Below are 15,038 nucleotides of genomic sequence, written 5' to 3' on the forward strand. Positions count from 1 at the left end.
TGGTGTTTTATTTTATCACGTCGTAAAAGTGTATCTACATGTAAATGTTTGACATAAAAGAAAAAATAACGGATTATGTATTTCATGTCCACACTGATTTCATTTAGAAAAATAGTTTCTTGTTGGGATAATTATTTGTAAGTGGAAAGTTACGAATATTTTATGAACGTATTTTCTCACTTCAAATTAAGTAAGGCAAACGGATCACAAGTTGAATCACACGTTAAATCTGCTTGAAAAAAATACATTTTGTTTATAGCAATCAGGGATTTCATCCTTTCTATTAGGGTCAGTTTTTTCTATGGCTTCTAATTGACTGTCGGTCTGAGTGTGAGTACAATTACCTGTGACTCAGCCACTTATGGTGGTCGAATCTCACATTAATAACGGCCATTAATAGAGCCAAGTTAGATAATAATAATATAATAATAATATAATAATAATATAATAATAATATAATAGATATAATAGAGCCGTGTTACGGCTTTTATTATGTGAAGAATCCTGGGAAATTCTCGATTGCCTTGCTGACTCCAAACAAGGACAAATACTTCAGCAGATTTGGGATTGATGATAATATATTGTTTTATATATTGTTAACATTGTTTTGCTAAGAAAACAATGTATTTCGAGAGAACGGTAGTGAATAGCTTATGCTATGACCTGGAGCAGTATCTGATCCTGAGGTCAGATCCCAAAGACTACCTGGCATGGGAAAACCTCAATGGAAATTTACCTTGATAAATGATTATGTATGGTTGGCACTAGACCTATCAGAAGAGAAGGGGATATGATGTAGCCATCACTGATTGGCTGGATTGGACTTGGGAGCTTCAGTCTCCACTCTGTCTCTTTATATGAACTTATGTCCGAGGGATTTTGGACATTTGAGTTGAACAGACTTCAGAGATCAGAGTTGAGTGAGTCTTAGAGAAGAAATATCAAAGTCCCGGACCACTTAACCATACACAAACATTGAATATCGTTGTCAAATCTTCTCCCTCTTGTGAGCTGGAAAACCTCTGGTTGAGTACTTTTGTCATATATGGTTCTAACACATAGATATGTGGCTTGCTAAAACAAAAATATGTGGCTAAAACAATTCATCTCTTTGATGCTATTGCTGAAAAAAGCCCCCCCCTTTACCCCGTACATCATGTTGTTGTTGACATTAAATGTAAGAAAAAATGAACTCACTTAGTTGTGTCTGCTACTATCGAGATTTATGATAAATAGACTGTTGTTGTCACGATTCAACACTCATACATACAATGGTACAAAAAGTGTGAATGTATTTTGATTGACTTTGTAATTAGATCATTGGTCTGTAAATATAATATTGTATAGTTGTAGAAACTTAACGGCTTTGATGTTTTTCTCGATTGCTATACAAAGTAACATGCCTTCAGTTGCAGGAGCTACCCCTGTCCAAGTGACAATACCCGGCAATTAATGTAATCACAGCGTGAGAGCATGTACCATTGCATTTAACTCGAGGAGAACGATTCCATCAGCCATGGACTCCCCGAGGAAGAGTAAAGAAAGCTGAAGCGACTAACCAACCAACCAACCAACCTTGTCCGACGATCAAGGCTATCGAGCTCTGAGAGTTTTCCGAGTGACCAGAAAAACTGTTGAACTTTTTTGGGCAGTCCATGAGCATAAATGCATAAATGGAACTCATACCAGCGAACTTCCCCAGGGTCGGGCATGTCAGGTTATATTTGCTGTCCGGTGTGGCCACCTGGAGTATTGCCACGTTATAAGCAATAAAATTTCATCATTTTACTGATGTCTATGCTTTAGCATGGAATATGTATTAAGTTACACATAGCTGCCTTTCGTCGATAACTTGAGTTTTCTATATTTTTCTATAATTTAGCAGTAGAAATTTAGTGGGACCAACTCTAAGTAAATCCTATTCTCATAATGTTACATGCAATCGAATGTATTTTCTTACGATGCTTGCAGTTAAAACTTTTGGCCAAAATATCACGACATGAGGTGCCTTAAATAAGTTTCTAGTCTTTTTCATAGGAAAACTTTTACAGATGGGATACAGTTTATATATATATATATATATATATATATATATATATATATATATATATATATATAAACGTGTTGAAACAACTATGACGATGAGGATAACAGTCTGCAAAAAATTTAAATATACGAATTGTTCATCTCAAATAATTCCAATAATAAAATAATAGTAACAAATAATACTACCAAAATTCTGAAAATTAATTTAATGAGGAATTTTTAACAGCATAAAACCATATGCATAAAACATGTACTTAAATTTGACTCATTTTTTCTCAATAAAAACTAAAAATGTAAATGATTCCGGCATTTAAAACTTAAGAAAACGCACAGGCTTTGTGTTATGTAATCATGCATTTTTAAATGTTTAATTGTGACATAGTTAATAATTAATTCGAAAAACAACCTGACAATATATGAACACGAAAGGTAAAAGCAGTAAAAGACAAACATGTATAGAGTTATACCAGTTTAAAACATTTCACCAAAACCAAACACACAGACAGGGGAAGTGACATTAATTTCCTCTTTTACGTTTCTGTTATCCTCTTTGGCTTATCTTTCTCTTTTCCCTTTGACACGATAGCGGATGGCATGCAACACGTGTTGCTAAAACAAAAACACATGCAGGGCAGGACATGACTCGATCGAACATATCTTATATGCGACTTCCAAACTTATCGAGGTAATAAACACTGAATAAACAAACTCTACAAGCCTGAATTACATCGGTAACATCTTTAAACAAAGTATTAATTTCAGTACACACTTAATCGACAAAGTGCATATATGTGCGCACCGCACCACCTATGCCTTACGCGTTCTTCAGCAAAAGCTATTGTCAGTAAAACAATGTATAAATGTTTTTCTTGTTTAAAGTCTACAGTAATATATATATATATATATATATATTATATATATTATATATATATATATATATAACTCGGTACATATTTTCATTAATTTACATCGCTGAACACGTCAAGCTATCGCAAGTTATTACATTGGCTTTATAGTTGTTATTAGTGGTGGCAACAGCAAATCTAAAATAAAGTTCTTTTTTTATCAATCCTGTTTCGATACTCATTGCAAATAAGCAATTTCTATGCAGCATATTGCATTTCGATTAAGTTGCATTAATTGTACACACGTGTTCTTCGTTAAACAGCTAAGGTTGTACGATATTACTTCCTCACGTGTTCAAACTTTGGCTCACAGACTGTTTATATGAAGACATAAAATCTGATGGCAACAAATGAATTTTTGCTTGGATCTGTTCAGCAGATGAAAACATCTACATATTTTATTTACTAGAAGAAGAAACACACAAATATGCTTAAAATAATAAGCCGAATCCGAGCAATATATATATTGTATTGTGGACTGGAGAGAGCGAAGATTGTAAATAATAATAATAAAAAAACAAAAAAACAAAAAAACAAAACTGTACACATATAAAATTTTAAGGTTTAAAATTCGAATTTTTAATGTGTTTAATTTTTCATTTTTGTGTTTTGAAGTGTGAAATTCGTTGAATATGTTAATAATAATTATTATCTTTCAGATTAGCAAAAAATATATTTGTATTATTTTTACGAACCCCACTACTTCTAAATCTTTGAAAAATAAATTAATATTATCTTTGAAATAAACCCAGAAAACTAATATTTATCTTTCAAAGGATTTTAACAATGAATTTATGTAACTTCAAAATTTAGCCGAATTGTTTAGCTTTCCGTAAAAACATTTTTTCATAACTATAAATATATATATATTTTTTATTTTGGAAATTAACTTTAGTCTATAATCTTCCAAATACAATCCAAAAATAGTCGGAAGCATAAAAAAAAAAAATCATGATAAATCGGATTTCAAAACTATGCCCTCCATTTTAGCCACTATTTTTGTTCGTAGCTAGTATATATAGAATTGTGTTGAAGCTTTTCAATCGGTTCGTCACAAGAGGAGAATGCTGTATAACTATCACTCGTCACTCAAATAACAAGTGTTTCATTGATGTGCAAATAAAATCTGCATTTAACCTTTAATAATTGTCCTCGGCAAGTCAACTTATTATTTAAGATTTCTGCAGCGGCTTTTTTTAAATATGTGAGGAAAATACAAAATGTGACTTATGCAAGCGACAGCGCCTCCTATCTCAGTCCTGTTGGGTGACGGAAGCAAGAAAGGAAAGAGAAAAGAAAAACTTTTATTTATAGACAATTTATTAATATACATGTGCATTAATTTGCATATGATGACAATCACTGTTATACAAAAGAATGAAGGGAAAGCATAGCGCAGAGAGAGAGAGAGAGAGAGAGAGAGAGAGAGAGAGAGAGAGAGATCGGTGAAGATTACAGTTAAAGGTGGAAGTTGGCAAAAAGGAGTTTGGACGAAACTTTATTATTATTTTTAAATATCAGTTTCTTACAAGATAATAATAAACCCAGACATTTATATAATAATAATAATAATAATAATAATAATAATAATAATCATAATAATAATAATAATAATAATAATAATAATAATAACATTAATAATATTTATTATTATTATAATAACCAGCAGAACCCGTGGAGATTTCACGATAGTTAATAGACATCACATAAGCAAGCAATAGAATGCTTTTCAATAGAATAATCCATGTAATATTAGTTCCGATCAGACCGTGAATTAAAAAGTAAATGTTTTCATGTAAAATATGAGCCAACAGCTTCATTTTTTATTCTGAAGATATAATTTAATAAAAGTGATCGGTAAGTACTAACTATGTCAATCTTTTCTTGATAATCTGATAATTTTGCATGTAAGTAATAAGATTTGATAATCTGATAATTTTGCATGTAAGTAATAAGATTTTATAATCTGATAATTTGACATGTAAGTAATAAGATTTGATAATCTGATAATTTGGCATGTAAGTAATAAGATTTGATAATCTGATAATTTGGCATGTAATAAGATGTGATAATCTGATAATTTGGCATGTAAGTAATAAGATTTGATAATCTGATAATTTCGCATGTAAGTAAAAAGATTTGATAATCTGATAATTTGGCATGTAAGTAATAAGATTTGTTAATTGAAAATTTGGCATGTAAGTAGTAAGATTTGATAATCTGATAATTTGGCATGTAAGTAATAAGATTTGTTAATTGATAATTTGGCATGTAATAAGATTTGATAATAATAATTACATGTCAATTATCAGATTATCAACCCTTATTACTTACATGTCAAATTACCAGATTATAACATCTTATTACTTGCATGCCAAATTATCAGATTATAAAATCTTTTTACTTACATGCCAAATTATCAGATTATCAAATCTTATTACTTACATGTCAAATTATCAGATAATTTGGCATGTAAGTAATAAGATGTGATAATCTGATAATTTGGCATGTAAGTAATAAGATTTGATAATCTGATAATTTGGCATGTAAGTAATAAGATTTGATAATCTGATAATTTGGCATGTAAGTAATAAGATTTGATAATCTGATAATTTGGCATGTAAGTAATAAGATTTGATAATCCGATAATTTGGCATGTAAGTAATAAGATTTTATAATCCGATAATTTGGCATGTAAGTAATAAGATTTGATAATCCGATAATTTGGCATGTAAGTAATAAGATTTGATAATCTGATAAGTTGACATGTAAGTAATAAGATTTGACAATCTGATAATTTGGCATGTAAGTAATAAGATTTGATAATCCGATAATTTGGCATGTAAGTAATTTGATTTGATCATCTGATAATTTGACATGTAAGTAATAAGATTTGATAATCTGATAATTTGACATGTAAGTAATAAGATTTGATAATCTGATAATTTGGCATGTAAGTAATAAGATTTGATAATCTGATAATTTGGCATGTAAATAATAAGATTTGATAATCTGATGATTTAACATGTAAGTAATAAGATTTGATAATCCGATAATTTGGCATGTAAGTAATAACATTTGATAATCCGATGATTTGGCATGTAAGTAATAACATTTGATAATCCGATAATTTGGCATGTAAGTAATAAGATTTGATAATCTGATAAGTTGGCATGTAAGTAATAAGATTTGATAATCTGATAATTTGGCATGTAAGTAATTTGATTTGATAATCTGATAATTTGGCATGTAAGTAATAAGATTTGATAATCTGATAATTTGACATGTAAGTAATAAGATTTTATAATCTGATAAGTTGACATGTAAGTAATAAGATTTGATAATCTGATAATTTGGCATGTAAGTAATAAGATTTGTTAATTGATAATTTGGCATGTAATAAGATTTGATAATAATAATTACATGTCAATTATCAGATTATCAACCCTTATTACTTACATGTCAAATTACCAGATTATAACATCTTATTACTTGCATGCCAAATTATCAGATTATAAAATCTTTTTACTTACATGCCAAATAATCAGATTATCAAATCTTATTACATGCACAATTTTCAGATTATCAAATCTTATTACTTACATGCCAAATTATCAGATAATTTGGCATGTAAGTAATAAGATGTGATAATCTGATAATTTGGCATGTAAGTAATAAGATTTGATAATCTGATAAGTTGACATGTAAGTAATAAGATTTGATAATCTGATAATTTGACATGTAAGTACTAAGATTTGATAATCCGATAATTTGGCATGTAAGTAATAAGATTTTATAATCCGATAATTTGGCATGTAAGTAATAAGATTTGATAATCCGATAATTTGGCATGTAAGTAATAAGATTTGATAATCTGATAAGTTGACATGTAAGTAATAAGATTTGATAATCTGATAATTTGGCATGTAAGAAATAAGATTTGATAATCCGATAATTTGGCATGTAAGTAATAAGATTTGATAATCTGATAATTTGACATGTAAGTAATAAGATTTGATAATCTGATAATTTGTCATGTAAGTAATAAGATTTGATAATCTGATAATTTGACATGTAAGTAATAAGATTTGATAATCTGATAATTTGGCATGTAAGTAATAAGATTTGATAATCTGATAATTTGGCATGTAAGTAATACGATTTGATAATCTGATAATTTGACATGTAAGTAATAAGATTTGATAATCTGATAATTTGACATGTAAGTAATAAGATTTGATAATCTGATAATATTGCATGTAAGTAATAAGATTTGATAATCTGAAAATTTGGCATGTAAGTAATAAGATTTGATAATCCGATAATTTGGCATGTAAGTAATAAGATTTGATAATCTGATAATTTGGCATGTAAGTAATAACATTTGATAATCCGATAATTTGGCATGTAAGTAATAAGATTTGATAATCTGATAATTTGGCATGTAAGTAATAAGATATGATAATCCGATAATTTGGCATGTATGTAATAAGATTTGATAATCCGATAATTTGGCATGTAAGTAATAAGATTTGATAATCCGATAATTTGGCATGTAAGTAATAAGATTTGATAATCTGATAATTTGGCATGTAAGTAATACGATTTGATAATCTTATAATTTGACATGTAAAAAATAAGATTTGATAATCTGATAATTTGGCATGTAAGTAATAAGATTTGATAATCTGATAATTTGACATGTAAGTAATACGATTTGATAATCTTATAATTTGGCATGTAAGTAATACGATTTGATAATCTTATAATTTGACATGTAAGTAATACGATTTGATAATCTGATAATTTGGAATGTAAGTAATACGATTAGATAATCTGATAATTTGGCATGTAAGTAATACGATTTGATAATCTTATAATTTGACATGTAAGTTATACGATTTGATAATCTGATAATTTGGCATGTAAAAAATAAGATTTGATAATCTGATAATTTGGTATGTAAAAAATAAGATTTGATAATCTGATAATTTGGTATGTAAAAAATAAGATTTGATAATCTGATAATTTGACATGTAAGTAATACGATTTGATAATCTGATAATTTGGCATGTAAGTAATACGATTTGATAATCTTATAATTTGACATGTAAGTAATACGATTTGATAATCTGATAATTTGGCATGTAAAAAATAAGATTTGATAATCTGATAATTTGGTATGTAAAAAATAAGATTTGATAATCTGATAATTTTGCATGTAAGTAATACGATTTTATAATCTGATAATTTGGAATGTAAGTAATAAGATTTGATAATCTTATAATTTGGCATGTAAGTAATAAGATTTGATAATCTGATAATTTGGAATGTAAGTAATAAGATTTGATAATCTGATAATTTGGCATGTAAGTAATAAGATTTGATAATCTGATAATTTGGCATGTGAGTAATAAGATTTGATAATCTGATAATTTGACATGTAAGTAATAAGATTTGATAATCTGATAATTTGGCATGTAAGTAATAAGATTTGATAATCTGATAATTTGGCATGTAAGTAAAAAGATTTGATAATCTGATAATTTGGCATGTAAGTAATAAGATTTGATAATCTGATAATTTGACATGTAAGTAATAAGATTTGATAATCTGATAATTTGACATGTAAGTAATAAGATTTGATAATCTGATAATATTGCATGTAAGTAATAAGATTTGATAATCTGAAAATTTGGCATGTAAGTAATAAGATTTGATAATCCGATAATTTGGCATGTAAGTAATAAGATTTGATAATCTGATAATTTGGCATGTAAGTAATAACATTTGATAATCCGATAATTTGGCATGTAAGTAATAAGATTTGATAATCTGATAATTTGGCATGTAAGTAATAAGATATGATAATCCGATAATTTGGCATGTATGTAATAAGATTTGATAATCCGATAATTTGGCATGTAAGTAATAAGATTTGATAATCCGATAATTTGGCATGTAAGTAATAAGATTTGATAATCTGATAATTTGGCATGTAAGTAATAAGATTTGATAATCTGATAATTTGACATGTAAGTAATAAGATTTGATAATCTGATAATTTGACATGTAAGTAATAAGAGTTGATAATCCGAAAATTTGGCATGTAAGTAATAAGATTTGATAATCTGATAATTTGGCATGTAAGTAATAAGATGTGATAATCCGATAATTTGGCATTTAAGAAATAAGATTTGATAATCTGATAATTTGGCATGTAAGTAATAAGATTTGATAATCTGATAATTTGGCATGTAAGTAATAAGATTTGATAATCTGATAATTTGGCATGTAAGTAATAAGATTTGATAATCTGATAATTTTACATGTAAGTAATAAGATTTGATAATCCGATAATTTGGCATGTAAATAATAAGATTTGATAATCCGATAATTTGGCATGTAAGTAATAAGATTTGATATTCCGATAATTTGGCATGTAAGTAATAAGATTTGATAATCTGATTATTTGACATGTTAGTAATAAGATTTGATAATCTGATAATTTGGCATGTAAGTAATAAGATTTGATAATCTGATAATTTGGCATGTAAGTAATTTGATTTGATAATCTGATAATTTGGCATGGAAGTAATTTGATTTGATAATCTGATAATTTGACATGTAAGTAATAAGATTTGATAATCTGATAATTTGACATGTAAGTAATAAGATTTGATAATCTGATAATTTGGCATGTAAGTAATAAGATTTGATAATCTGATAATTTGGCATGTAAGTAATACGATTTGATAATCTGATAATTTGGAATGTAAGTAATAAGATTTGATAATCTTATAATTTGGCATGTAAGTAATAAGATTTGATAATCTGATAATTTGGCATGTAAGTAATAAGATTTGATAATCTTATAATTTCACATGTAAGTAATACGATTTGATAATCTGATAATTTGGCATGTAAAAAATAAGATTTGATAATCTGATTATTTGACATGTAAGTAATACGATTTGATAATCTGATAATTTGGCATGTAAAAAAAAAGATTTGATAATCTGATAATTTGATATGTAAGTAATACGATTTGATAATCTGATAATTTGGCATGTAAGTAATACGATTTGATAATCTTATAATTTGACATGTAAGAAATACGATTTGATAATCTGATAATTTGGAATATAAGTAATACGATTTGATAATCTGATAATTTGGAATGTAAGTAATACGATTTGATAATCTGATAATTTGGCATGTAAAAAAAAAGATTTGATAATCTTATAATTTGACATGTAAGTAATACGATTTGATAATCTGATAATTTGGCATGTAAAAAATAAGATTTGATAATCTGATAATTTGGCATGTAAGTAATAAGATTTGATAATCTGATAATTTGACATGTAAGTAATACGATTTGATAATCTTATAATTTGACATGTAAGTAATACGATTTGATAATCTGATAATTTGGAATGTAAGTAATACGATTAGATAATCTTATAATTTGGCATGTAAGTAATACGATTTGATAATCTTATAATTTGGCATGTAAGTAATACGATTAGATAATCTTATAATTTGGAATGTAAGTAATACGATAAGATAATCTTATAATTTGGCATGTAAGTAATACGATTTGATAATCTTATAATTTGACATGTAAGTAATACGATTAGATAATCTTATAATTTGGAATGTAAGTAATACGATTTGATAATCTTATAATTTGACATGTAAGTTATACGATTTGATAATCTGATAATTTGGCATGTAAAAAATAAGATTTGATAATCTGATAATTTGGTATGTAAAAAAAAAGATTTGATAATCTGATAATTTGGTATGTAAAAAATAAGATTTGATAATCTGATAATTTGACATGTAAGTAATAAGATTTGATAATCTGATAATTTGGCATGTAAGTAATAAGATTTGATAATCTGATAATTTGGAATGTAAGTAATAAGATTTGATAATCTGATAATTTGGCATGTAAGTAATAAGATTTGATAATCTGATAATTTGGCATGTAAGAAGATTTGATAATCTGATAATTTGGCATGTAAGAAGATTTGATAATCTGATAATTTGGCATGTAAGAAGATTTGATAATCTGATAATTTGGAATGTAAGTAATAAGATTTGATAATCTGATAATTTGGAATATAAGTAATCAGATTCGATAATCTGATAATTTGGAATGTAAGTAATACGATTTGATAATCTGATAATTTGGCATGTAAGTAATAAGATTTGATAATCTGATAATTTGGCATGTAAGTAATACGATTTGATAATCTGATAATTTGGAATGTAAGTAATAAGATTTGATAATCTTATAATTTGGCATGTAAGTAATAAGATTTGATAATCTGATAATTTGGCATGTAAGTAAAAAGATTTGATAATCTTATAATTTCACATGTAAGTAATACGATTTGATAATCTGATAATTTGGCATGTAAAAAATAAGATTTGATAATCTGATAATTTGACATGTAAGTAATACGATTTGATAATCTGATAATTTGGCATGTAAAAATCAGATTTGATAATCTGATAATTTGGCATGTAAAAAATAAGATTTGATAATCTGATAATTTGATATGTAAGTAATACGATTTGATAATTTGATAATTTGGCATGTAAGTAATACGATTTGATAATCTTATAATTTGACATGTAAGAAATACGATTTGATAATCTGATAATTTGGAATGTAAGTAATACGATTTGATAATCTGATAATTTGGAATGTAAGTAATACGATTTGATAATCTGATAATTTGGCATGTAAGTAATACGATTTGATAATCTTATAATTTGACATGTAAGTAATACGATTTGACAATCTGATAATTTGGCATGTAAAAAATAAGATTTGATAATCTGATAATTTGGCATGTAAGTAATAAGATTTGATAATCTGATAATTTGACATGTAAGTAATACGATTTGATAATCTTATAATTTGGCATGTACGTAATACGATTTGATAATCTTATAATTTGACATGTAAGTAATACGATTTGATAATCTGATAATTTGGAATGTAAGTAATACGATTAGATAATCTTATAATTTGGCATGTAAGTAATAAAATTTGATAATCTGATAATTTGACATGTAAGTAATACGATTTGATAATCTTATAATTTGGCATGTAAGTAATACGATTAGATAATCTTATAATTTGGAATGTAAGTAATACGATTAGATAATCTTATAATTTGGCATGTAAGTAATACGATTTGATAATCTTATAATTTGACATGCAAGTAATACGATTAGATAATCTTATAATTTGGAATGTAAGTAATACGATTAGATAATCTTATAATTTGGCATGTAAGTAATACGATTTGATAATCTTATAATTTGACATGTAAGTAATACGATTAGATAATCTTATAATTTGGAATGTAAGTAATACGATTTGATAATCTGATAATTTGGCATGTAAAAAATAAGATTTGATAATCTGATAATTTGGTATGTAAAAAATAAGATTTGATAATCTGATAATTTGGTATGTAAAAAATAAGATTTGATAATCTGATAATTTGACATGTAAGTAATACGATTTGATAATCTGATAATTTGGAATGTAAGTAATAAGATTTGATAATCTGATAATTGGGCATGTAAGTAATAAGATTTGAAAATCTGATAATTTGGCATGTAAGTAATAAGATTTTATAATCTGATAATTTGGCATGTGAGTAATAAGATTTGATAATCTGATAATTTGACATGTAAGTAATAAGATTTGATAATCTGATAATTTGGCATGTAAGTAATAAGATTTGATAATCTGATAATTTGGCATGTAAGTAAAAAGATTTGATAATCTGATAATTTGGCATGTAAGTAATAAGATTTGATAATCTGATAATTTGACATGTAAGTAATAAGATTTGATAATCTGATAATTTGACATGTAAGTAATAAGATTTGATAATCTGATAATATTGCATGTAAGTAATAAGATTTGATAATCTGAAAATTTGGCATGTAAGTAATAAGATTTGATAATCCGATAATTTGGCATGTAAGTAATAAGATTTGATAATCTGATAATTTGGCATGTAAGTAATAACATTTGATAATCCGATAATTTGGCATGTAAGTAATAAGATTTGATAATCTGATAATTTGGCATGTAAGTAATAAGATATGATAATCCGATAATTTGGCATGTATGTAATAAGATTTGATAATCCGATAATTTGGCATGTAAGTAATAAGATTTGATAATCCGATAATTTGGCATGTAAGTAATAAGATTTGATAATCTGATAATTTGGCATGTAAGTAATAAGATTTGATAATCTGATAATTTGACATGTAAGTAATAAGATTTGATAATCTGATAATTTGACATGTAAGTAATAAGAGTTGATAATCCGAAAATTTGGCATGTAAGTAATAAGATTTGATAATCTGATAATTTGGCATGTAAGTAATAAGATGTGATAATCCGATAATTTGGCATTTAAGAAATAAGATTTGATAATCTGATAATTTGGCATGTAAGTAATAAGATTTGATAATCTGATAATTTGGCATGTAAGTAATAAGATTTGATAATCTGATAATTTGGCATGTAAGTAATAAGATTTGATAATCTGATAATTTTACATGTAAGTAATAAGATTTGATAATCCGATAATTTGGCATGTAAATAATAAGATTTGATAATCCGATAATTTGGCATGTAAGTAATAAGATTTGATATTCCGATAATTTGGCATGTAAGTAATAAGATTTGATAATCTGATTATTTGACATGTTAGTAATAAGATTTGATAATCTGATAATTTGGCATGTAAGTAATAAGATTTGATAATCTGATAATTTGGCATGTAAGTAATTTGATTTGATAATCTGATAATTTGGCATGGAAGTAATTTGATTTGATAATCTGATAATTTGACATGTAAGTAATAAGATTTGATAATCTGATAATTTGACATGTAAGTAATAAGATTTGATAATCTGATAATTTGGCATGTAAGTAATAAGATTTGATAATCTGATAATTTGGCATGTAAGTAATACGATTTGATAATCTGATAATTTGGAATGTAAGTAATAAGATTTGATAATCTTATAATTTGGCATGTAAGTAATAAGATTTGATAATCTGATAATTTGGCATGTAAGTAATAAGATTTGATAATCTTATAATTTCACATGTAAGTAATACGATTTGATAATCTGATAATTTGGCATGTAAAAAATAAGATTTGATAATCTGATTATTTGACATGTAAGTAATACGATTTGATAATCTGATAATTTGGCATGTAAAAAAAAAGATTTGATAATCTGATAATTTGATATGTAAGTAATACGATTTGATAATCTGATAATTTGGCATGTAAGTAATACGATTTGATAATCTTATAATTTGACATGTAAGAAATACGATTTGATAATCTGATAATTTGGAATATAAGTAATACGATTTGATAATCTGATAATTTGGAATGTAAGTAATACGATTTGATAATCTGATAATTTGGCATGTAAAAAATAAGATTTGATAATCTTATAATTTGACATGTAAGTAATACGATTTGATAATCTGATAATTTGGCATGTAAAAAATAAGATTTGATAATCTGATAATTTGGCATGTAAGTAATAAGATTTGATAATCTGATAATTTGACATGTAAGTAATACGATTTGATAATCTTATAATTTGACATGTAAGTAATACGATTTGATAATCTGATAATTTGGAATGTAAGTAATACGATTAGATAATCTTATAATTTGGCATGTAAGTAATACGATTTGATAATCTTATAATTTGGCATGTAAGTAATACGATTAGATAATCTTATAATTTGGAATGTAAGTAATACGATAAGATAATCTTATAATTTGGCATGTAAGTAATACGATTTGATAATCTTATAATTTGACATGTAAGTAATACGATTAGATAATCTTATAATTTGGAATGTAAGTAATACGATTTGATAATCTTATAATTTGACATGTAAGTTATACGATTTGATAATCTGATAATTTGGCATGTAAAAAATAAGATTTGATAATCTGATAATTTGGTATGTAAAAAAAAAGATTTGATAATCTGATAATTTGG

Source organism: Euprymna scolopes, unplaced genomic scaffold (assembly GCF_053919585.1).
Source record: "Euprymna scolopes isolate OS-2025 unplaced genomic scaffold, ASM5391958v1 sca43, whole genome shotgun sequence".
NCBI lineage: Eukaryota > Metazoa > Mollusca > Cephalopoda > Sepiida > Sepiolidae > Euprymna > Euprymna scolopes.